We start from the raw sequence: 27,769 nt of genomic DNA, 5'->3' as shown, positions 1-27,769 counted from the left end.
TTGTTTACCATTCTACTCTGAATATTCGCTCCGAAATAGCATGTAAGATTGGCTTAGTAATAAATGTAATTCCTGCCCACCGCCGGCCAAACACTAACTGGCGAACGACGTGTACTACTGGGTTGTCTGCTGTTGTGACGGGGTACACGTGCTCGCGATTTTAGGAGGTCAAAGATAATATGCTAAGCGGTTAGCATTTTGGCAGATCACCTACTGTACCTTTAACTAATGAACCATTTTTTTGTTTGTTTGTTTTTGTAAGAGTTAAGTTTGGGCCAACGGAAAATAATAATTCAAGTGATGTGTTTGAATATTATTGAATGACCATGTATTTAGGGTTGTCCCAAATGGACCACTAACGTTTTTTTTTTTTTGGTTTTGTTTTTTAATAAGTGGAAATTCAAAGCATTTCCCAGATGACGTTTGACGGTTGCCAAATTAGCAAAATGAAAGACCAAAATACCAAATAATACCTGCCATGAGTGTAACCTCATTCACCATCGGGTGGCAGTATAATCACTCTTGTATGAGAATACTGCTTTCTCAATGCAAAACAAATTAAGCAATCCAATGTCAGTGCCCGAAAGCTCCGACCCTTTAACTACATGAGCAAAAGGAGCTGCTGTTGAGTGTGTGAAGTGTCCATCATTTTACCAGTTGATTAAGTGCATCATTCGGGTATTTAAAGTGCACTTATTCTTTTCAGTGTGAATACACTACTTACATTATTTATACTACAAAAGGGCGTAGAATGGTGCATAAGTATATGCGATTTGGGACACACCAAATTACTTTTTTTTTACACATTTTTTTTTCCAATGTAGTATTATAATATTGTTCAATATACAAAACTTTTATTCATTTATTCATTTTCTTTTTGACTTAGTTCCTTTATTATTCTGGGGTCGCCACAGAGGAATGAACCGCCAACTTATCCAGCACATATGTTTTACTTAGCGGATGTCCTTCCAACTGCAACCCCTTCACTGGGAAGTATACAACTCATTTTTTTTACAAACAAATAAATTACTGTATATTAAAGTCACAATATGTAATACCCTTCCTTAAAATACACCAGAATAGTGTAATATACATATTCTGCTGTACTTACTGTACATTATCCCAAGTGTTTTGAAGGATGCTCAAATCTAGAGAAATAAGCAATTTTAGATATTGCTTGTTCAACACATATCCTGTGTTGTCGCACTAATGTCATACATAATGTCATGCATTTCAAAATCTATTTAGCATGATAAAACAATACAGCTTTTTTCACATGTGATCACGACTGAATGAATGGGAAGCAATGAACAAAATCTCAACTGCTTTTGTGCAGCGTCATGCTTGCCACACTATCAGCAATTAGTTCAGTGTTTTTATTTTGATTTGATGGCTTTCAAGCTTACTATGCCTCTTACTACCATGACAATTTTTTTTGAAAACTTTAGCTCATCTATGGACATCATTACTGTTGGAGTCTTCTAAGATGTAATTTAGACAACTCCCATGATTTCCCACTCAGTCAAGCCTTCATCAAACTACGCTTTTGTTTGCTGTGAATATGTACCCTCCAGTGGTGAAAACTGCATACTGTGCCTTGTTTTCTAATTTATGGATCCTTTTCACTGCGTTTAACAGTTATCAATCTTAAATCATTGTAAGTTTATAATGATTGTTTTTTTTATATTAAATGATGAATTTGAATGAATTAAAATAGATTTTTTAAAAACGTATGTATTATATCATCTTTGCAACAAATTTTAAAAAACGAGTTACCACTTGTGGGAGCTAGTTCTAATGCTGTGTCTAGGAAGGGCAGTACATTTGACGTTGTTCTCTCTTCTGGTTGTTGTTTTCAGTTTCACACACATTTTATTTTACCTTTTTCTGAAAGTCTGGATAACATCATTGTGGAGTTTTTTTTTTTTTCTATTTCAGCTAGTTAAAAATAATATATATATATATATATATATATATATATATATATATATATATATATATATATATATATATATATATATTTTTTTTTTTTTTTTTTTTTGATGTTTACTCTTCCATTCGCTGCACTCTAAGTTTACCCAACTATGATAACTTCTGAGAAACCCGGAACTACTGAGAAACCCGGAAATGTCACGGTCTTTTCTGAAATGCTTATACTGTGCTCAGCAAAACCCCCTGAAAATGAATATTTTTAGCCATTTCTCATATAACATAGGCAATGTATTTTGGTATTTTCGTAATATTTTAGTCACCAAACATATTTAGAAATTGAAAGATGATACAATTAAATTCAAGCAAAAAAATAATAATAAATATCAAAAAAAAAAAAATACAACCTACAAAATTTCAACTAAACAAAAAACAAAAAACAAAAAAAGAAATATGTTCTCTTTACATTTCCTTTCTTTTGAATTTGTATTTAATATTTTTCTAAAACACATTTGAGTGTACTAGTTTTTGGACCATTATCATAGGTTATTTTGTTAGATAAGCGCCAGATTTAGCTTCAGTACTGACTAATCTAACCCATATGCACACATATATAATAATATTGTATAGCTTCCTATTAAACAATATAAATTTAAAAGATAGATTTGTGAGAGGTGTACTTATGCTGAGCACTGTACATGTGCACTTAGTCACTTTGTTTAGAAAGCATATCCACTCCGCAAATCAAATTGTAAAGAAATATCCAGTGTTAAACAATGCTGTGAAAACAATAATGGCACTTTTTTTTTTTTTTTTTTGTAATTCAGTTTTTTTTATTTCCGATAGTGAGAATATACAATTTTTACAATCAGGTAACAAAATACTTTTAACAGATATAACCCCATATATATTTCCCACCCCCCACCCCATTATACGCACATCAGGAAACACAGAATAACTATAGTTTAGACCAAGCTGTTAGATAATTTCCATTAAGTTGTCATCCGTAGCATCAGATGAGGGTTAAGTGTCCAAGATTTCTTTGACGTTGCATATGTAGATTTTCCATGCCGTAAGAATGTCCACTTTGGCATGGTTGATCCGTGCTGATGACAGTTCCAGATATAGTATTTCCAATAATGAATGTAACCAGTGCTTAACTGAGAGATCATGAGGAGGTTTCCACCTTTGTACCAACATTTTCTTTGTAGCAGTTGAAGCAGCTAACCAAAATTTACGGACCTTTGCATTTAAGGGAAATTGAGAGTTATCATTCAATAGTAACAGTATAGGGTCTTTGGGGAAACAAATTTTTGTAGCTTTAAATAAAATGTCCAGTACCGAATCCCAAAGTTTTTGTACCTCCGGACATTCCCACATCATATGTAAAAAGGTATCTGGACGCTGTGGTTCACAGAACTTACAATATGGATCTGGAGATAAACCTATGATATGTCGTATACGTGTGGTTAAATATGCCCTGTGGATAGTTTTAAAATGAATAAACTGGTGATTAGGGTTTGTGGAAGCGTGGAATGTATTATGCCATACAGTTTCCCAATCGATAGTTGTATTGGGTCGAAACATATCAGATAGCCATAGTCTTTCTTTTGAGAAACTACACTCTAAAAAACGCTGGGTTGGTTTTTTAACCCAAATGCTGGGTTGAGACTGCTGGGTAACAAAATTGGGTTGATTCAACCCAATTTGGGTTGAAAATCGATCTTCATCTATAACCCAGCAGTGCTGGGTTGGGAACGCGGACGTGAAAGAGAGCACGCACGTCACGTCAACATGCAGGAACATCAACGTGAGAAACCGCCATTTTCTTTGCGCTGTCTTTGAGGGGAAGCGAGTGAAATTCTGTGTAAGACGTAAGTTATTTAGTGTGTATTTAACAATTTTCATAAGAAATAACACACTTAGTTTACTTAGTATAATATACACGCGCTTTTTTTCTGTTTCTCCGCCTGATGGCCGACTTGTTGCTCCGCCTCACGCTGACCTGCTGCTCCGCTTTACCGCCGACCTGTGCTCGCCTTATGGCCGAACTGTTGCTCCGAGTCAGCCTGACGAGCGACCTGTTTCTCCGGACCTGTTTCTCCGCCTAACGGCGACCTGTTTCTCCGGACCTGTTTCTCCGCCTAACGGCGACCTGTTTCTCCGGACCTGTTTCTCCGCCTAACGCCTGACCTGTGCTCGCCTCACGCCTCGCCTCACGCCCGAGCTGTTGCTCCGCCTCACGCCCAGCCTGTTGATCGGTGGACGGGAAAGCGCGCATGGCATCGGAAGGAGCTCGAAAAGTATAAGGTAACTAATAAAACTAACGTGAAGCATGTTTGATGACCACTTTATAAACACAACACCTAGGATAATTTAGGAGCTTTTTATTGTAATAAAATGCCTTTTGAATGACACAGATTTTTATGTTGGCTAGGTGATGACAGTAAGTAACGTTACTGTGATTTGTGATCTTTCTGGGGTGTTAAATGTAAAGCAGTAAGTAGTATTTTTACTCTTGTATTTCTTAAGTTTGTTCATGGATTTTTGTGACAATACTTTGATGCATAAGTGTTGAATTCAGCTTCTCTAACAATGTTTTTTTTTTAATCAAAATATATACAATAATTGTCCTGCTCTGCATGTACATTTTGTTTAGCTGTACATCTGTACATTGAATAGCAAATGTTATTAATTTACTATGAGCATTTTACATTCTAGACGTGATTTGAGCTATCTTTAATTAATCCTGTATGTATGGGTCGTTTCATGCTAACGGAAATGTCTGAGCTAAGGCTAATTCCAACCTAATCATCTTCGACTGCAAAAAGAAAAAGTTTGACCACCGTTTTATGTGACACCCTGGATAATTATTATCATTTAGGAGTATTTTTTTGATATAGTGACTTTTGGCTAACATGATCTTTTTTTACTTAATTTTGCTTAAACGCTTTTATCTGTTATTCTTTTTCAGATGGATAATTGCGTGAAAATCAAACTAAAAGAATGCAATCTTGAGGAGTTAATCCCCACATTTGAAGGTATGTAATAATATTTTACTTGGTTCATTGTAATCATTAGGGCTGCCCTTGTCTAAACATTTGTCTGGTTGACTTGTGATGTTCATTTGAAGCATTAGTTGAATAATTACAGATTTATTAATAAACCATTTATTCATTAATTCATTTTCTTTTTGACTCAGTCCCTTTATTAATCTGGGGTCGCCACAGCGGAATGAACCGCCAACTTATCCAGCATATTTTTTACACAGCGGATTCATGCAGCATACATTGACTTTGCCAGTGTGGACTTTTTTTCTGCAACTAGTGGGTAGCACATTCGCCTCATAGCAACAAGGTCACTTGATCGATCCTTGGCTGGGTCAATAGGCCTTTCTGTGTGGAGTTTGCATGTTCTCCCCGCGTTCGCGTGGGTTTCCTCCAGGTGCCCCGGTTTCCAAAGACATGGTAAAGGTGAATTAAGTAGACTAAATTGTCAATGGTGTATGTGTGTGAATGAGTATTTGTTTCCCATTGATGGGTTGCAGCTGAAAGGGCATTCGCTGCATAAAACTTATGCTGGATATGTTGGTGGTTCATTCCATTGTGGTTACCCCAGATTAATAAAGCGACAAAGCTAAAAAGAAAATGAATGAATGAATAATAAATTTTTAGTTGACTAATGGTTATTCAATTATTAGGGGGCAGCCCTAGTAATCATTAGCCACTTCAACACTTTAAACAGAGATTGAACTCTAATGCCAATTTGTTTTTGTCTGGTTATTTTTTAAAATCTGCTGTTCATGCAACCAGTGACATTCTCTTGTTTTATTTTTAGCACAGGAGCGAACCTTTCCTCGTTTTTAGGTCAATTTGAATACAATTCAGAGGGTAAGGATTCAATTAAAGGTTTCTCGATGCATAATGATGCATTTAATGCATAATGATTGTCTTAGTTATTTTATTAACAATGAAAATGTTATTTTTATGTTTGTTATTAGGGTGGCATGGGGGCGCAGTGGGTAGTGCTGTCGCCTCACAGCAAGATGGTCGCTGGTTGAGCCTTGGATGGGTTTCCCCTCCACAGTCCAATGACATGCGGTGTAGCTGAATTGGGTAAGCTGAATTGTCCATAGTGTGTGTGTAAATGAGAGTGTGATGGGTTGCAGTTGAAAGGGCATCTGCTGCGTAAAACATAAAAAGATGTCACCCAAGATGTTCATGTCATTCTTTCTTCAGTCAGAAAGATTTTTTTTTTAGGAAAATATTTCAGCAATTTTATCCATCTTCATGGACTGAGATTGTGCCTCATTTTTGAAGTTTTTAAAGAAAATTTAAATGCGGCTTCAAATTATACAAATACGGTTGCAAACAGTCCCAGCTCAGGAAGAAGGGTCTTATCTATTCTCATTAAGAAAACACAATTAAATACTTAATAATTTCAAATGCTCATCTTGCCTTACTATTACTTATTAAAAAAAGTTCCTTAGGCAAACCTGTTGTTGCATTGTCATCTTCACTCGGGCCAAAAAATTGCAGCATGGTGCCATGGTCAGTGGTTAACTAATGCCAACACTGGCTGATAGCTTGGTGTGTTATGGCCTTAATTGCTTCTAAAGGTATTTTAGGTGTTCTAAAGTTAACTCTAAAGATATTTAACTTTTACACTTTTGAGTTTTTAATAAATCTTACTTCTATTTATTTTTTCAGATTGGGACCAATATTGCTGAGTATCTTCATCCATTGAATTCAAGAATCTATTGAGTTTCCTCATGTTCTCATCCTTGGAGACCACCACTTCTTTCAAGCCTTTGCTCACGTGCTGTGCCATTTATTATTGCAAAGTACATTACTTGCCAAAGTGGACGTTTGCTATAAAGCATTCTACATCTTTGGTGTGAACTACCCCAAGCAGTGTTCCCTGGTGTGGCAGACTGTGGTTTATGGACATCCTGGGGAGGAGACACTAGCAGTAAGGGTTCTGCTAGCATTAATTTTTGCTGACAAACAGTAATCATTAATACTGTGACCTCACTGCTTCCTTGGATTCTGTGTTCTTTAACTTGTACTTTGGATTGTGGGGGAAAAGGAGCACCCAGAGAAAACCCACACGAACACGGGGAAAACATGCAAACTCCACACAGAAACACCAACTGACCCAGCTGAGGCTTAAACCACCGACCTTGTTGCTGTGAGGCAATCGTACTACCCACTGTGCCACCATGACACCCATTTCTAAAGAATAGTTTTAATAACTCATTTCTAATAACTGATTTCTTTTCTCTTTGCTATGATGACGGCACATAATAATGGACTAGATATTTTTTAAGACACTCTACACTGCAGTTACATTGCAACTAATGTTTCTTACAGACTCTTTTATATCTCAGGATTGATGTTTGCAAATGATTGTTCGAGTAAAAGTTAAAAAAAGTTTTCCTATTTCAAATTTGTTTTAAAATGCTTCCATCCTCAGGTTTCATTTTAACTTTTATATCTGTTTTTTCTTCAAAACTGCATTTACATTGAACTTGATCATCCTTACTGATGATTGCTTTATAGCTCATATATTGATGTTTGCACATAATTGTTAAAGGGAAAGTTATAAAATGTTTTCTTATTTTTTCTTAATATAAAATTTGTATTTTCTTAGTTTTTATTGTTTGTTTTGTTTTTTCAAGCTGTTTGATGCCTTTTCATTATTACTTTCACATATTTTTTTCTGCATTGCAGTTGATGATTTATATGAGAATATGTTGATGTTTGTGCTCAAATTACTTTCTGACTTCAGTCATTTAGCTGCATTTTCATTATTACTTCCTTATACTATTGTTTTTCTCTACTCTGCAATAACATTGCAATTGCCTTACTGATGATTCCTGATTTATAAATGATGCAAATGTTTTTGAATGTATTTCAAATATGCATTTTCTTAAGGTAATTTGTCTGATTTCAGTCTGATGCATTGTTACTGAACTTTAGTCAGTGTTTCTGTGATACAGTTTGATAAATTTTCACAGAAATCGTCTTAACCCTTTAACAACCCTTTCAAGAAAAAAAATTGGATTGCATTTCTCAACTGCTAATGTCGCTATTGAACACAATCAGTACATTTTAACACATGTTATAATTTCTAAAATATCAACCTCTACCAAATGATTGATATGTATGTTCATGGTAAAAGTACCAGAATTATGAAAAATCTGAAAAATTATGTGTAAGACCAATTAAAAAAAAAAAAAAAAAAAAAAAAAAAATATATATATATATATATATATATATATATATATATATATATATATATATATATATATATATATATATATATATATATATATATATATATATATATATATATATATATATATAAGAAATATTTTGAACACTAAATCATCTTTTTTCTTATGACTTTAACAGTCATTATTTAAAACAGTAAAAACCAGGTCAACCATTTGGTAGAGCAGGCAGTCAAAGGGTTAATGCTGAGGTGCAGATGGGAAAAATCTCAAATTCATTTGGACACATTTTATCTTTTGTCATAAATAAAATTCCATTACTGAACAACTATGTATTGCTGTAGAATTGTTTTTATTTTAGTGATTTTAATCATCAGTTTCTAGATTAAATTTCTGACCCATTTTGGGTTACATTCAACCCAGCAGTGTAGTAATTTTTAACTAATAGTTGGGTTAAAATCACAACCCAGCATGCTGGGTTAAACTTGTAACCCAACTTGCTGGGTTAAAGTAACCCAGCGTTGGGTTTGTCCCTTTTTTACCCAGCGCTGGGTTACCAAAACAACCCAAATTGGGTTGTTTTCAACCCAGCAGTTTTTAGAGTGTATGAAGATCCTTACCCCATGGTGTCTTATGAGCCTTTAGTGCTGCCCTTATTTTAAAATATATAAAAAGAGTGTTGGGAGATATATTAAATTTGTTAACCAGCTCTTGAAAATCTAAAATAGATTTTTCTCCATTTATGTCTTTTAGTGTTAGAATACCTTTATTGGCCCATGATGGTTGATTAAAAGGTTGTCTACCAGAAAGTAGGTTCACATTGTGCCACAGAGGAGAATGATTATGCCAGGTGGTTCTGGAAGGAAAATAAGTTTCTACCTTTTTAAAAATTTGGAGGGTATAGGATAAAATAGGTCCATAGCGCAATATACATTTCCTATGGTTAAAGCCTGAGAACAGAAAGTCTTGCAGACGTGTTGGCCTTTAATAGAGGCCCAAAACATGTCTTGGTTGGAAACAGAATTTTGATTAATGCTAATAAATTCAGTTAATTCTGATCTCAGTTGTGAAATATATTCCTCGTTTTTGAGTAAAAGAGTATTGAATCTCCATCTAGAGGGTTTGGTCAGTGTACTAAATTGCAGCGATGTTGTTATTGCATTGTGGTCAGAAATACTTTGTGGTAGAAATTCAATGTTCTTTACACATGAAAATATCATAGGAGATAGTAAGATGTAGTCTATTCTTGAATAGGATTTATGTCTTGGTGAGAAGTAAGTGTATTCTTTCACATTAGGGTTGAGCAACCTCCAGGTGTCACTCACGTTTAGGTCTTTAGTAAACCAATTTAATGCTTTTGAAGACTGGGGTTGTATCATTGGGATTGAAGGATTTGATAGATCTAAAACGGTGTCCATTACCGTGTTCATGTCTCCTCCAATAATAAGTGAATATTCATTATAGGCTAAAAGAGTTTTTGTAATGTCTGGGAAAAAAGGAGCATCATAAGAGTTTGGGGCATAAATATTGACAAACATTAGCTTCTTTCCTCCTATATTAGTACAACAATATGCCATTCTACCATTATTGTCTGATCCTAAATTTTCAATACTAAAAGTATGATTTCTTTTAAATAATATTACCACCCCTCTCTTTTTAGAGTTATAACCTGAAGATACTATAGGAATATAGTGTTTGTTTTGTAATCGCTGGACATCTGCTATCCTTAGATGGGTTTCTTGGATAAGTGCAACGTCTATGTTTTTCCTGCGAAGATAATCTAAAAATTTAGTCCGTTAACTAGGAGAGTTTAACCCTCTGACGTTAAGAGACATAATATTCAAATTAACCATAATCTCTGAACATAAAGCTTTCACAAATAAACATGTAAAGATTGTAGTAGTAGGTGCAATTTAAACATAGAAATTTCGTGGATATATATGAAAAGAATATAAAAATTTCTGCGTATTTTATTCCTGAGTGCCCCACCCTTTCCCTAACCCCCTCAATAACGAGCGTCTGTGGCGATCGCGAGGCAATGTCTTAACACTATTCGCCTTCCAGTACCTCCTTGATATTAAACAGCTGAGGAACGTTACAACCATCAGTGTATCAGCATCAACTCTATTTAAACATGTAACAAGTTTTGAATTCGGGCTGTTATAAATCTTAAACCAAGAAACTTAGCCCCCACCTTGTCGACAAAAAAATAAATAAATAAAATAAAATAATAAAAATAAATAAATAAAAATAATAAAATAAATAAATAAAATAAATAAATAACATAACAAATAATAGTAAAAATATATATAATAATAAAATAAATAGTATTAAATAAATAAAAATAGTATCATGAATATCTAACCGTAACTTTAAATACCAATAAAACAAAATAATAATATTAATAGTAATAGTTGTTTACCGTATAATTTGGTCATTTAGGGGGCTAAGAAATGTTTCTAATCATGTCATTTAAGTGTTGATAAGTCCAATATTGTCTCCTTAATCGGTTTCCTCCATTGCCTCCTGGAGCTGAGGATATAAAGACCTGCGAGCCGGCGCTGACGTTGTTCGCTCCAGTCCCTCGATGTATTTCTCGGCTTCATCCGGCGTCTCAAACGAGTATTTTTGGCCTTTGAATGAGACTTTCAGTATTGCTGGGTAAATTAGAAAAGTTTCCGCACCTTTTTGTTGGAGTTTGGATCTGACGGCCGAGAACGCTTTTCTCTTCTGTGCGGTCGCGGCGCTGTAATCTGCATAGAATTCCAGACGCGCTCCTCCGGGTAGTGTGGGCTTTGCTTTACGTGCACCTTGAAGTATGGCCTGCCTGTCCGGATAACGAAGGAGTCGAAAGATCATCACTCGTGATCTGTTTGAGTTAGAATTCGAATAGACTCGATGAGCTCTGTCAATCTCTATTGGATTTGAACGCCCTGACAGGTCCGGGATCCATTTAGGGAGCGTTTTCTGAAGGAAGCCGATAGGGTCGTCTCCTTCCATTCCCGCAGGTAAGTTGACCAGACGGATATTGTTGCGTCGTGAGCGATCTTCCAAATCCGTGCATTTTCGTTGTATTTGGTCAAGCTGAGACAAGCAATGATTAGTATCTTTTTTAGTTTTGCGAAGGTTTCCTTGTAGATCATCTACTTTTGATGTTATCGACGCCATGTTCTTACCCAGAGAGCCTATTTCTTCTTTTATAGCTCGAAGAACAGTTCCATTTTCATTAATGTAGTCATTGAAAGGAGCAAGAGCGGACTTTATTGCCTCTGTTAACATGCCGAAGACCATTTCACGCAAGGCTTCCTGCTGCGCTTCGATTGCATGGCTGACGATGGAGGCCACGTCGTCATCAAGCGTTTTTAGTCGTTTGTTTCCTGTAGCTTGTTTTTGAGGAGACATCGTCTTTTTACTAGTTGCCATTCTTTAGAAGGAGTTGATGTTCTATTTTAATTAGGAATTTATCCTCAATTTGAAGAAAAAAATGTTATAATCGGAGGTATTTGTAAGGAGCTCAGTGCCGAGCAGCCATCTTGCAGCGCGCGCCACCGGAAGTCAATAATGGCACTTTTATCTTGTCAGGTTCTTAAGAAATCCACATTCACAGTTTGTCAGAGGAGATGATGTGTGACTAATTTTCTTGTACTCTTTTATCTCTTATTTTCTTTGTGGACATTTATATTATTTTTAACCATATGCTTTCACGCAAACCCTGTAATGATGTATGTTCTGGATGTGTTTACATCTCACTTTGGAGTTCCATAAGAAGACAATTATCACATTTCATCTTAATTCACCCTTACGTTTAGAGCTCATGCAAACACACTTTCTCTTCCTTGTTTTCCCATTATCTTTTCTCCTATCCATCAGGGTTTTTTAAACTGAAGCTGATGTGTTTGGCTCAGGTGGAACACAAACAGATTAAGAGACGTTTAATTCACCTGAGTACAGTTTCTCTTGCTCTCTGCACCTCTATGCCGTTCACCTCCTCTGTTCTTTTCTCTTGTGTCTCCCTGGACACACAGAAAAGTAATGGAAACACACACTCCATTTGTTTCCATTTTTGCCTCATTAAAGCTCATAGCTGTAAGCTTATCCCAATTACTCAGGGCAGATATCTCATAATGCCACGTGCAGGTCATGTGTATCCAGTCTCTCTGTTGGGATCTCTCTTAACATCAGATTGGCTTCATTGTAAGAGCAAATTAACTGAGGATAAAGACACCATGTGCATTAAAAGAAGGCTGCTGTTTTGCTTTAACTAGTTTTGTCGAGATAGCACATTAGGTTGGGTTTGATAGAATTTACAACTTTTTTCTACGATACATATCCCTTTAAAAATACAAAACCTTAAAATTGATGCTAAATCAATATATTAAGCAATTACCACTAACAGAGAAACAATATTAGTGATGAATTTAATTGTTTACTTGCCAACAACAGAATTTTCCATCACTATGAAACAGCATTTCTCTGTAAATTTTTGGCTTTCTATATTTTCACTGTTAAACTCTGTATACTGTGCATCATTAAAAATACAATAGAACATGATAAATTGTACATGGCATAGAGCTACTCACATCAATATAGACCATTTCAATGTGGTCATGTCATTTTCCCATGAACATTTCATGATTGTTATCAAACTATTTCATAACTGTAACAAGAGGCAATTCAACCATTACTTAATGGTCAAAAAAGCTATAATATTATGTATCAATATGTGGCTCTTATTGGATTCTTAGTAGCTATAGAGATTAAAAATGTTAAACAGGAAATACATGGGGACCATTGTTATTGTTTATGTCCCTCAAAATGGTCCATAGCATATTTTGTGTAATATTGTCCAACAATGATTCATGTTTTTACATTACTTGGGAGTTTAGGGTTCGGGTTAAGTTAATAAAATACTTAATTTAATAAATGTATTAATTTATTATACAATAAGGCCAGTTGACATTTCTGTGTGGAGTTTGCATGTTCCTCCTGTGTTCGTGTGGGTTTCGTCCGGGTGCTTCGGTTTCCCCCACAGTCCAAAGACATGCAGTATAGTTGATTTAAATAAACTAAATTGTCCATAGTGTATGAGTGTGAATGAAGGTTTATGGATGTTTATGGAAGGGCATCCGTTGTTAAAAACAAATGCTGGATAAGTGGCGACCTGTAATGAATAAAGAAACTAAAGGGTTTAGGATTCAGGGTAGGATTAAAAGTTGATAAAATACAATTTAATGGGGAATTTGATAAATAATGTGAATGATATGCTGTAGATGTTAATAAAATACAATGAATAGATAGTTAAGTAAAAAATACAAATAGTTGTCGTTAACTTTCGACCGCAACTGTATCTCTCCTAGCAACAACTGAATCTCCACATCCAAATGGTAGAAGAAATTACTTTTAGGGGTGTTTAGACTATCTATGCTTGAAAATTGTTCTGGATCTGATTTGAGAGTACGTTCGTGACAAACATCTGATTTAGTCATATTCAAAATGCTTTTTTTTTAAGTGTTGAAACATTTTTTAGACATTAATAAAGTGGAGGCATGAAGCTGATTACACTTTGTATTTTTAGTTTACTACATTAATTTATAAGAAGCAGAGAGGATGTTCTTTCTTTTCACATTTTATTTTCAGACATTAATAAAATAAATCCAGCCTGATCTCACGAGAAAACATAAGTATTTTACGTTTTGTCAGTTTAGTGGCTAATTCGTACTAGTCGTACGACAATGTATGATTTTAAAAAGGAGGCGTGGCATCCAACCCCACCCCTAACCCCAACCATCATTGGGTGATAAGCAAATCATACTTAATTGTACGTATTAGATTGTACGAATTCATACGAATTAGCCACTAAATCAAAAAGTTACGAATTGCAGAGAGATTGCATTGAATAATTCAAATTATTTCTCAAATATTACTCAATTTATCAAAAACGCTAGCAACTTTATCTAAAAAAGGCTTGGATAAATAGTCTAGGATAAAATTTGTCTCCTGTATAATTCTTGATGAGCAAACTTTTAAGACCACAAAATAGTCAACATTATTACATTTTTGTTGACTCTTTAAATTATATTTAAATAAAAAATATATAATGTTTTATAAATTAAAAGGCTTTTTATTACCTTTTGCCACCCTGCAGGTGTTTGCAAGTGCCTTTTTGTTGATGATTTGTATAAAGTCAATGTAAAAACATAAAAAAAAAAAATATGCCAGCAATTTGTGAATCATAAATGCAGTTATCCTTAATAATTTTGTGTAAAACAAGATTCTCCAGAATTTTTTGTTTTGGGTAATTATATTTTTTGCTAAATTTTATAAGTCCTTTCTAAAAGAAGACGAGAGAAAAAAAAATGAAATAAAAAAAAAAACACCTTACTCCAAACCTTTGTATATATGCACGCAAGTCTCACACTTCAGATTTTGAACTAATGAACATGTTTGACAATGCTGTCATCTAATCTACATCTTTACAACTGTAGGGGAAGCCCATGATTAAAACCACTCCACCTTATCAGCCCAAAGGAATGTAAAACATTTAGATAACACTTCACTTCCCTGCATCTGGCCACCCTTTCCATCATCTACAGGTCACTCGAGTAAATGGAATAATGCTTCCTTGGGGTTTTCTGACCTGTTGAAACTTGCAGGTTTGTTCTTACTTCCAGGCATCATGTCAAAAGTGAGTTGGTGCTGAAAGACACTATTATTCCCCGGACTGTGAACACTCCATCACCAAACTCCACATTTCAAACACTTGACGCATCTGCACAGTGTCAGCACTGCATCAGCTAACACTGCATCAGCTAACCAAAAAGCTTTCAACAAAAGCACTGTCTGATGCAATGCAGACACGGCCTCATACGACTCCAATTTTCACATCCCCAGAAAGACGAAACAAGACATTGAACAAAGAAGGATGCTAGTAAATTACTTGAACTGTGCCATCAAACCGAGAACGTTGTGATATGATTCCTAATATACAACCTGTAGATGTAATGGATGCAAAAGCAACTCTAGAGAGATTTAAAGTGGCTCATTTAATCCAATATGTTATTAAAGGTCCCCCTGAATGTGCAGCTTTGTTTGATGAATGACAATTTCAACTGAAAAATGAAGAAAGGGTGGGAAACAGTAGCTCCTCCCCCTTTTAGTAGACAATACCATTTTGTTCAAAATACAGCTCGTTGAATCATGACAAACATCAGTCTATAGCTTGTTTCCACTGAGTTGTGAAATATAGAAAAAAGCAAAACATTTTTTTCCAAATTTAGTATAGATGCATGCAAGTCTTACATTTTAGATTTAGAACTAAAGAACATTTAGATACTAGAGGACATTTGATTGGTTGGGCAGAGGATCTGATGAGAAGCTGAAGTGCATGATGATGCCATGAAATTAACTGATCCTTATGCAGCATATACTGTATATACAATAGTTCTCTCTGGTTCTCGAATCTACTTGGCTGATAGCTGTGATATTAAAAGAAATATCAGAACTCGTACAGCCTCTTTACCCTTGTGTATTACTCCGCCCACATGAGTGGCAAGCAGAGGACTACAGTTTGACAAATATTGCTGCTGTACTTTTGAGGCTTTTCAGGTGAGAATGAAGTTGTTTATTAGTTGTATATTTATAAGAAAATTGCCTATTTTAAATAAGTATAATCTCAGAAATACATCCATCAGCCTGTCATACTGAGCAGTTTAAAGACAGAAGACATTCAGCCACATGATGACAAAAGAGAAAATATATTAAGCCCTTAGAGGAGAAAAACAGCATAATTTTTAAACTGCAGCTGATCAAATCATTGTAAGTGACATTCTAAGTCGATTTCTCTCTTTTGTATGTTGTAGTTTTCTATTAATACCAGATACCAACAGAATCATTTGTCGGCAGTTGCTTGTGTGGGATCTAATATAATTTGATAAGAGAAGTCTTCTTTCACAACTGTATTATTTTTAAACAGAAAAAAAAAACATTTTACAGGTAACTTCATTATAAATCTTGGACCTTATTTCTGAAATAAAAATGAGCAATAAAATGGTGTGAAGCACCAGAAGCGGACAATATTAAATTAATTTGAATATATTTTGTATATTGTTGATATCAAGGAATTTTCAAATGTGCTTTTTTTTTCACCTAAGATGCACCAAAAATTCTGAAGATTGTATAAATATTATGTTTTAATTATTATTTTTTTTGTATTTATCATTTTTTTTAATGAAATGGACAAATTGTGACTGAGGACAGTTGAATGTGCTGGCCAGTTTGTTTTTTGTCTATTAAATAGTAGGCTACAGTTTTTTTTTTTTTTTTTTTTTTTTTTTTTTTTTTTTACTTTAAAACTTTAACAGATTGCTATTTTTGCAAATGATAGATGATGTAATACATTTGTATTTTACAAAATTAATTTTTAATAAAAAAAAAAAAAATATATATATATATATATATATATATATATATATATATATATATATATATATATATATTTATTATATATTATATATATATATATATATATATATATATATATATATATATATATATATATATATATAAATATTATATATATATATATATATATATAAATATTATATATATATATATATATATATATATAAATATTATATATATATATATATATATATATAAATATTATATATATATATATATATATATATATATATATATATATATATATATATATATATATATATATATATATATATATATATATTTTTTTTTTTTTTTTGCAATTTTTTTTTTTTTTTTTGCAATTTTTTTAGGAAATATTTTTAGTACATCAAAAAGGTTGGTTATGATGACATCTGATTAGCTTATTCAAAAAATAAAAAAATAAAAAAATAAAAAAAATTAGTATTTAAATCAATCAATAGAAACTGAGACTTAGAATTGCAAAAAGTTCCACTTTTTGAGAAAAAAAAGAACTACCCCTTTCACCAGACTAGCTACGGGCCTCGTCTGGTAGTGTTTTTTTGGTAGTGTTGTTTATAGTGTTTGCTTTGGCTTTTTCAGGGTTAATTATTGTGATCTTATTGCAACAGAGAAATACTGGGAAATCTCTATAAACTGATGGCGTTTCATGTTGTTCAGCCTTATAATCTTAAAACGTGAGCAAAATCACCTGTTTTGTCATCACTTTAGGTATTACACTATAATCACTCAAACACTAGCTCTAAAGTGACTTGTATGAAGTAGCAATGGTTTCTGCTGTGCTGACATCAGCTGCAGATGTGAATGATGTCAGCAGTGGCCCCGTTTACACTAGTGTGTTTTAGTTTTAAAACGGCGTTTTAAAGTGGTGGAAAACGATCCACCTCCACACTAGCGTTTTACCCAGCATTTCTAAACTGCTCTCCGTCCTCACCAAAACGCTGAAAACGCACATCACGTGACCACACACACACTCCCGGGCAAGCGCTGCAGCATTTCTACCCAGATGAGAGCTGTGCTGGTCGGACTGCTCATCAAGCATCTCCCGCTGGATCTAATCTCATTATATTTGTTAAACGTGATATTTAATTAATCTTGTTGTCTATATCTAACGACATATTCCCCGACATATTCCCTGACTTTGGTCTTTTGAATCGATTACTTGTTCACAGGTAACGTGTTTTGGCTGAGTGCAAAGATATAAGGTTATAATTAATGTAACCACGTACATTCTGTATATTGACTGATCGCTTGCCTTTATTTCCTATAATGTATAAATTTATTGTGGGTTATACTGTCATTATGGCTATTATTGATTATTAAAACTGACATTTAGCAAAGCAGGATACGTTTCGTATTTTCAATGAAAATGAAAGGAGGCAGTGATGTTATATAGGCTCTGTTTTATAATAAATATGCATACAGTGAAGATGCAGCACGACGCCTCAGCATTTCTGCTGTCTGTTAAGTTGTTAATATCAAAATAAAAATAGTCAGTTCCTTAAATCATGTTTTCATTTTATTGTTGATAAAGTGAAACAACGTGGCCAGGATGATGTGAATAAGCTTATAAAGTACACTGTTCCCTTTGAAGATCTACCGGACATGTCCTCGAGAATCTGTTTTCCATATCAAACTTGCAAAGTCCGAACTTACAGGGAGAGGATGTGAGACTGAACTGTGTGTAAGCTACTTAATATTGAGGAAAAGCCCCAATCAGATAGGCGAATGTCTCCAGCCCTGCCTTTGTTTTCAGATGTCTCCGTTTTCCCCCCATCCACACAAAGGCGAAGCAGTAGCATTTTAGAATGAAAACGGCCTCTTCAGGTTTTCGAAACGCTCAATTTTCTGCACTCGAAAACTCTAGCGTAGTGTGGACGGATGGCTTAATTGTAGCAAAACTTATGCACTTTTAAAACGCATTAGTGTAAACGGGGCCTAAGGCACTCGGCCTGTGGCCTGAGGCATCATGCCTCCCATCAGTACCAATATACAGCCCTATACTGAAAGCACTTTGTTGAATGCTTACAGTAAATGCAGATTTTGCAGCACAGTATAGATAACCTTAAAACTAACATATTTATAAAACTCCAAAAAGAAACTTGAGTTATGATTTCAGGGGGGCTTTAAAAATGTCAGACAGGCACAGGCTGGGCTCACGGGAACTAAAGCAGGTGGTCTCTGTTTACATCTGCACATTGTCCTCAAACACCTGCTTATAAGCACTAATCAGAAGAGACTGTTTCTCCCTCATCGTGTTTCATAATAAAACTTTTAAACACAAATCCAGAATCATGTAGGACTAAATTGTTTTTAACAAGTAGAGAGGATTGATTAAGCCTAGAGTTAAATTATGGGTTTTAAAATAACTACGACAGAGCTCCAGTCTGCCAAATGGATTGTATAAGTGCACCGGAAAATGTTCAGGTGTTAATTCCACTAATTAAGAGGACAAAGAAAAACCTGGATGTTCTCAGACACACAACTTACATCGAGTCTGAGCTATAGAGAGATGAAGCATGAAGGAAGGGAGTTTGTATAACCTTTGGCCTGGTATAATGGTGGAGCTCTTCACTTAGCTACAAACTTAAACATAGATCAACACATTGATGCTTACCAGGGTGTTTCCTCATCATTCCACAAGCCAGAATAGAGCCATTAATTACAGCCATGGGGCAAGAAAAAAATGTAGCACAGACCTGGGCAGGGTTGGAGACAAATGCAAGCAAACACACGATGGCCTGCTACTCACTTTCTCCCAATCAACCACATCGAATCAGCAAACTGTTACATTACCTAAAAATTAAGCCATATGTCTCTTAAATGGATGTCATCAACTCATGGCACTGTCACACTTTTAACTATCAATCTTTTATTACTTTTTTTTTTTTTTACCAGACCACCTAGTTTTTCAAGATATATATATATATTTGTGATAAAATGAAACTTGTGGACAATTTTGTGATAGAAAAATAAAATAAATAAGTATATATATATATATATATATATATATATATATATATATATATATATATATATATATATATATATATATATATATATATATATATATCCCAATTTTTGTTTAACTGAGAGATTTTTTTTCAACACATTTCTAAATCACAGTTCTATGCAGCTTAAGGGGACATTTAAGGACTTAACTAGGTTAATTCGGTTAACTAGGTTAGGGTAACTAGGCAAGTTATTGTATAAAAGTGGTTTGTTCTGAAGACTATCGAAAAAAAAAAAACAGCTTGAAGGGGCTAATAATTTTGACCGTAGTGTTTTTAAAAAATTAAAAACTGCTTTTATTCATGCTGAAATGAAACAAATAAGACTTTTTTCAGAAGAAAAAATACAAATCAGACATACTGTGAAAATCTCCTTACTCAGTTAAACATCATTTAGGAAAAAAAAAAAGGGGGGGGGGTGGGGGGGGGCTGACTTCAACTGTGTGTGTGTGTGTGTGTGTGTATATATATATATATATATATATATATATATATATATATATATATATATATATATATATATATATATATATATATATATATATATATATATGGTCACTTCCAGTGGTCATCATGTGAACCAATCTCCATGTGTTTGCTCCAATGCTCCATTTGTTAGGTGTTTGCTCCATATTTCTTTTGCAGTCTGAAGCACGTCAAATTTACCCAATTTGCACCACATGATGTTTATATCTCATCTTTGACTTCACATGAAAATCACTTGTGCCTTATCCGCGTATGCTTACTGCACGAGCTGAACCCCCCACCCCCCATCCCATGTAACGTAATATGATTATTGTGAGAGGTGCAGGTGAGACAATTTTTTTTACAAGACACTCAAATACATTGCGTATGCTGCGTATGCAGCGTCTATAAGTCATGTAAAATAATTAATTGCCAACTGAAAAAAATATTTGATTATATGGTTTAGAATTGGATGATTTATGAGATTGTTACATTTTTTACATGTATTTTGCGCTTAAGAAATTTCCAGGATATTAATATAATATATTATATATATATATATATATATATATATATATATATATATATATATATATATTATTATATATATATATATATATATATATATATATATATATATATATATATATATATATATATATATATATATATATATATATTAATGTTTACCTTATTTTTATTTTAGTAAAAATTTCAGCAGTTTTCTTTGATACATACTGTAATATATATGTAATATATATGTAATATATATGTTATATATATATATATATATATGTTATATATATATATATATATATATATATATATATATATATATATATATATATATATATATATATATATATATATATATATATATATATATATAGTTATATGTGCGTTATTTTATTTCTGTAAAATATAATTTTACAATAATTGCTGAATGATACATACAAGTTGGTGATTAATGCTAAAAGAAATAATAGTTTAATCTGAAAAAAGACAACATATATTGATTATTATTTTACATTACATAGAATGCAATTATATATACACTATTTTCGAATGACCTGAACAAAAACTAAACTTATTTACTACTTTATTTGGTTGTTACTCAATATTTGTTTTTGTGGAAATGTATACCTATTCATGATAAGAGGAGGTCATTTATTGAAAAAAAAAAAACATTCTTATAATACTATCAACTAAAATAAAAAAAAATGTATATGCATAAACATTTTACCATAAATCATTACTGTTATTTTTTTTAGATCACTCTAATGCATCCTGTTGAGTGAATAAAATAAATCAAAACTTTCGAACAGTAATTTTGCCAAACAAGTTAACTGACAGTCTTAAACCAAAACTCTTTTTTTTTTGCCTTTTTTCTTCACTTTTTCCAGACCCTTTGGCACCCCCTTGTGGCATTTTATGCAATCCCCAGTTGTCTTTTTGTCCCCATAGACCCTATTTGTGATCCAATTGGGGAAGATATTTTGAGCAGTCAAAGTTAGCGTGTTTTCTGCTCACATGTCCAAGTTATGATTTTCACAGCCCTCACTGTCATTATTAATAAACCGTCCCCTGTAAATGAAAACTTGCTAATTAGTCAAATGAGGTGTTGTAGAACACAGCTGGAACAAAAACCCACAGGACGTCAAACCCCTGCGGAGAAGCGATGAGATGAGCGTCTATGTCCCAAATCATCAATGGCGCACTAGAATCAATTATTGCTGGAAGCTCCACAAGTGGCTCATAGAGCACTGCATGCGTTGGCCTTTTCAGCCAGATGAACGACACGTTTAAGTTGTGCCTAATAATTCTGCTCTCCATCTAGAGTGGAGTTATTACGTAAAGCACAGAAATCGACTTGCTCTTTGATGAACACAAATCTCTGAATGTGTCCAGTGGTATGTTCATTTAGCACCGCGCTACCAGACTATTGATCGGCGTATGAGTCAATTCCTCGTGTTCTGGCTCAAAGCGACTGCTGAACTAGACGTTTCTTTCATCATGCAGTCCATTACGGTGGGTCAGGGCTCAGCACTAATGCAAAATTGCCGGTATACACTTACATTTGACACAGAACAAGACTCAGCCCCTCCTGATTTCACTCTTTATAAACTTCCCCGTTTATAAAACATCCTCTTCTCTATGGCTAAGTACTGTGTTGGTCTTTAAATATACATCACAGCTTTCAGGCACTTAACTGTAAGTACAAATCAAAGTCCTGGCACTTGTCTTGTAATACTGCAGAGTCCAGACTGTGACTTTAATCTCCTGTCATCCAGTTCCCTTTAGACTGAAGTCCGTCCTGTCAGACAAGCTCACACTAAACTCATAATGCTTAGTAAAACGTCTGATCTCCTCCCTCTTCACTATCAAAGGGCAAATGACTGCTTTTTTTTCCTGAGGGAAAATACTGGTTTCTTTTGATTAACAAAGTTGTGCTAAAAACACACTCCCCTGATGATATTGACCAAATTGATTGACAAAGCTGACCTGAGAAGCAGGAACACAGAATTGTATGTGCAGATTTTCATTATTGTTTTTTCTAAGGTTTTACCCTTTACTTTGTTAATGAGAAGCCATGCTTTATTTGATCATGCTAAAGGGTTCACCCAAAAAGAAAAATAGCAATCTTAATATTTTTAGCTGAAACCACGATCATTGGTCATTCGTAAAATGTCAAAATATATAATAACAAGCAACACAAAATGAATATCTCCTGAATATACATTGAAGTGATGTCTCAAGTGATTGGTTTACACTAAAACTTAAAACATTATTTACAGCATTAACCCATTTCTGCCCACATTTTTGTATTTATGCATGTATTGTTAATAGTGTCCCATATGAACATGTTTTGCATCTATTTTCTCCAGGTTTATGATATTTTTTTTCCAAGAAAATAATATTTGAATATGCGGCAACTATAGTTGCCGTGTGGGCAGATTTGTTTTAAAATGATTTAAATGTAAAAATTCAATAGGCCGAGAACATTTGACTCAAAACAACTGCTTTCAAAAGATCAACTAAGATTAATAAACACATTTATTATGTCTAAAATCAGGAAACCATTTAATATGAACCCCCCGAAAATTATGTCCTATAATTTTATGAACATAAAAAGCACAAAGTGCTGTCTTAAAGTGATGAAACACACTAGTTTCCCAATACATTACTGTGTGTCAAAAATCAAAAAAAAAAAAAAAAAAAAAAAAAAAATCAAAGAGTAAATATTGGTGTAAATACACAAGTAATTACATACCACAATGGTGTCATCTAACAAAACAAGTATTTTCAGTAAATCTCACTACAGACTTTTTATAGACATCTGACAAAGTTAAACAGCTTAGTAAAAAGTAAAGCTGCTTATGTTTGTGGAGTTGTTTAATGATTGAGAGTTTTGAGGTTTCAGTTGAGGTCCTAAGGCCATGTCCACACGTACAAGCATTTTTTGTTAACAAAAAGGTTTTTTCTCAATTTTCTAAAAACACAGACTATGGCATTTTCACTACTTTGCAAATCTTCACTCTGACTAGAGTTTCCAAAATTTGGGTTTCAGACACCTGATTCTGGATTTTTGTGTAGAAAAAAAAGCTGCAATTTAGACAAGACCCATGTTTGTGTGGACAGCAGGGCCTAGGGTTGTCACTGAATTTGGTTGTAGTTTTGTATTTTTTTCTTAGCGATTCTCTTTTTAACAGCAGGAGTTCATTATTCTTTGTTCACTCAGCGCTTTAACTCTGGAAGGAATTTGGAAGTAAATAAATTCCTATTTTTCTTTCTTGAAATCTTTTATCACTGTAGGTTGTTTGCTTGCAGGTCATTGAGCAACTATGAACCCTGGCAACTATAGTTAAATTTGTTAACTATAATTCACAGCTAGCCTTATATGCTCATATGCTGAGCAAGTTTACAAAAAGTCTGGATTCCAAACTTCCTGAAGTCCTGGTATTCTAGTAAAAAAAAAAAAAAAAAATAATAATAATAATAATTCACAGTGGCATTTGCATAATTCATGTATTCGAATTTTACTAATCACAAAGGACCTGTAATGTTCTAATGAATGATAAATAATCATCAACATGTTGGATGGCCTGAGGGTGAGTGAATCTACAGCAGAATTTTTATTTTTGGTAGATAACGTCTTCAACAAGAGTTCATCTCAGTTCAAATTATTGTTTAAATCTATTTTGCCTAAATATTTAGAGAGAAACTGCTTAAAGTCTTTAGCTTCTCACTAGGCCGGCTAAGTGACTCTGTTGCCACCTGCATTTCATCAGAACTTTGTAGGACATTTTGTTTATTTAGTTTTCTAAGTCCTTAATGGTCCATTTAGTTGTTTCTTGAAGTAAAAGGCAAAAAGCAAAGGGCATCCCGATTCAATCTGAAGTGTGTGCAGTGATCCCTGACGTATGTTTCCACCATTAAGAACAACTGCTTTCATCCATAACCAGTGTTGTCTTGTGCTGGATAGTTGGGTCTTTTTGCTGAATCAAATTGTCTTTAATTATGTTTGCATAGTTTCCCATAAGATATTTGCTGTATGTGGCCAGAAATCGACATTTTATGTAGTATTATTTAAAGCAGGGGTGCCCAAACTTTTTCATATAAAGGGCCAAAAACCAAACTTGATTGAGGATAGTGGGCCGTAGGGTAAATGGGTAAAATGGACCTAGTTTTATACATCTCTGATTTAGAGTAAAAAAAAATAATAATTAGTGCATTTTTAAAAAATAATATTTTTATAAATCTTTCAGTGAATATAGGTAATATATCTTGGTGCATTTGAATAAAAAAAGAGATTCATTAGACATGAATATTCAGTTAAAAATATTTTATTTTGCTTATTCAAACTACTTATTTTAAATAAGCTGAATCAACTAAATTCTTGAGATTTCATTGGGACAATTTTTATTTTATGTTCAATCCACAAATTTGTTAAAAGTCGGGACAACAGGAATGAACTGTGTGGAACCCTGCATTTTTACAGTATTTATTAGACTAATATTAGTCACTGAACATCTTTGGAAATGGTAAGATAATTCATTTAAATGTAAAATATTGCTAAAAAAACGACAAACTACGCAATTTTATGTTTTTGTTTCTCTTGATTTCTTGCTCTTAAAAAAAAAAAAACTGTATTTAATATTTTTCTCTAACATATTCATTTAGACTAATAATGTTTGGACCACTATTGAAAGTAATTTTGTTAGATTAGCCTCAGTACTGACTTATCTAATGTATATGCAGAAATATAATATTGTAAAGCATCCTTTAGAAAATATTTATTTAAAAATATATATATTTTTGAGGAGTGTACTCATATATGCTGAGCACTGTATATGTGACTTTAGCATAGATGCAACAAACTACAGTGTACTACTAGTTTTTTTTTTTTTTTTAAATAATATTACAGAGCGCACAATGTCAGTTTTGTACTGATGTATTTGGCCAGCTGAAGCGATCCAGACGATTTTTATTTATAAACTACTGAAAATATAATTTTAGTGAACTTTGTTGTTGCAAAGATCCAAGAATTTTTTTTGCCCTTTAGAGATATGTAAACTCAAACATATACTTTAAATCTATTCATCTGTTCAGAAATCCGCATCAGTTTATTTTAAAGTTCCATACAAATCTATTGGTATCGTTGCATAGAATCATGCATAATTGAAAAGGTCATGGAAAAGTCATGCAAATTCATTGATCATAAAGTGTTCTACAACCTTGTTTGGCTTTTTACAGCACTAAATGTTGTAAAATTGTTCATTTCCTCATCTATTGATGCATGGGCATATTTGAACTACGGCGATACAATTTTTCCTCAGACTGTTAATTCTTTATTTATGGATGTCTGGGTTTCATCACTAACATTCACACTGAAAGATTTCATCATCACATCTTTCCCGGCTATTGATTCTCCCCTTCGTTTATTATGGATGTCTTCTGTTTCTTTTTTTCCCCCTCTGCTCTGGCCCCATCACTATCTCTTCATCTCTCTCTATCATAGTCCGAGCTGTATGAGTGATGGATGTAGTCATTCTCATTGTGCTGTGGTTTATAGTCCTGTAGATAACCCACCAATGTGTCCTGACTGACCTCCATAGTAATGGGTATTAATGAGAGGTCATAAAGCATATCTGGTCTGACCACAGTAAAGTATGCCTCCAGAGGCCTGACGAACCCAGACGGGCAACAGTTTCAGAGTTACATCCTCTCACTTCCTATCCAGCTCCATTAATTATGTGCCATGCATACACTGAGATGATGGAATGAATGTTATGAAAAGGTGAAAGGGGTTATTTCCAGGGAGAATGTATGGGTAAAGCCAGGCTATGACTAAAAGAGTTTTATCACAGATTGATCCTAGATTTTAACCTCCCGAGAATTTGAGATAAAATCTTTGAGGACATTGATCGGTTCCAATTTTCAGTGCAGATTATCTGCTAATGTGAGGAGTTTAAAGATTGAACATTGTTGATCTTCTTGCACGTAAATCAGGGCCTCCCCAATTATATTAAACACGTTTGATATTCAGTTTTATATCAGAATGATCATGGATATAGTAACGTGTGCTCCATCCTACTATTCCACAACCATATCGACAAAGAGCTGGGAAGAAATCACAACAAAATCCTTTAAATTAGCCCCATTTATATGTATACTTTTATAATTTACAAAGTTAAAATGCAAATAAATAAACAGCAAGTAATTTAAAGTCCTGCTACAATTTTTCATATCATTATAATGTTAATAATGTTTCTATAAACTCTATAAATGAGGACTTCTCTCCTCCTCAATCCCTCAGTTTATATGAAGACACAGTGGATAGCAGTGTAGCAGGTCTCTTGCCCTGTGTATTCCAAACATAGGCCTGCCAGTAATCTGGAAGATTTTAAACATAGCACGGAATACAGCAGCACGGATAGGCAATGTGTCTGAATAGTAATGAACTCAACAGATAAAAGACAAAGTTCACCATTCTCCTATTCTTGTACATCTCTTTAGACAAAAATGCTTGCTGCAAAGCAAATGCTTTGCTGTATTGGCTCTGACAGAATCGCAGGTAAAAACATGCAACAAACCCTGTGGACCATGTAAACAAACACATGCGACCCGTTTTGTTCACGAACGTGGTCTCACCCAGTCATTAAGCTCTATTTTGACAATCTAGGCGTAAAGTCGTTGTTGCGCTGGGGGCAAAAGCATTAAGGGCGTGTCAAAATCCACTTTTGCTATTTTAAGGATGAAAAAATCCCCTTTGCGCTGAGGCACATGGTCTAACAGGGTTGAGCTTATTCTCTTAATGTGTGATAGGTGTGTTTAGAGAATAAACCATTCAGAGGCTCATCTCCCATTCCATTTAAGAGTTATTTGTGTCGCACCATATCATATTTTCTATTTACATGGCAGACTTTGTAAGTGTAAAAACTGAACTCTTTACTAGGGCGAAAAAAGTAAACCGATTATCTGAAGTGTGAGAATGAGCCTCCTCATTCTTTGCTTTCACTAAGGAAACATGTTGTACGCATAGACATCCATTAGCCTACATAATTAGTTTCATTTGTTAAACGCAAAGATTTGTATCAAAACAATTTCTAAATTCAGTTCTAATTTCCAGCAAAATAATAAATGAACAATAATAACGAAGTGTGGTAAA

At 33.8% G+C, this 27,769-nt stretch overlaps 1 protein-coding gene and 1 long non-coding RNA gene across 7 annotated transcripts in view; both read left to right on the top strand.

The window, feature by feature from the left end:
• Positions 1-27,769, top strand: part of gfra1a (gdnf family receptor alpha 1a) — a 293,308-nt gene that overhangs the window by 60,979 nt on the left and 204,560 nt on the right.
• Positions 4,183-7,840, top strand: LOC141377166 (uncharacterized). Of its 3 annotated transcripts, XR_012389268.1 has the most exons (6): positions 4,183-4,239; positions 4,367-4,428; positions 4,904-4,970; positions 5,767-5,819; positions 5,930-6,044; positions 6,639-7,840. It is a non-coding gene; the product is annotated as an uncharacterized lncRNA (long non-coding RNA). The 3 variants fall into 3 exon arrangements; XR_012389269.1 differs by lacking the exon at positions 4,367-4,428; XR_012389270.1 differs by lacking the exon at positions 4,183-4,239 and having other exon boundaries at positions 4,265-4,375; positions 5,772-5,819; positions 6,639-6,774.

The sequence above is a fragment of the Danio rerio genome, chromosome 13 (genome assembly GCF_049306965.1).
Source record: "Danio rerio strain Tuebingen ecotype United States chromosome 13, GRCz12tu, whole genome shotgun sequence".
In the NCBI taxonomy this organism is placed as follows: domain Eukaryota; kingdom Metazoa; phylum Chordata; class Actinopteri; order Cypriniformes; family Danionidae; genus Danio; species Danio rerio.
This window is presented reverse-complemented; position numbering and strand designations above follow the sequence as displayed.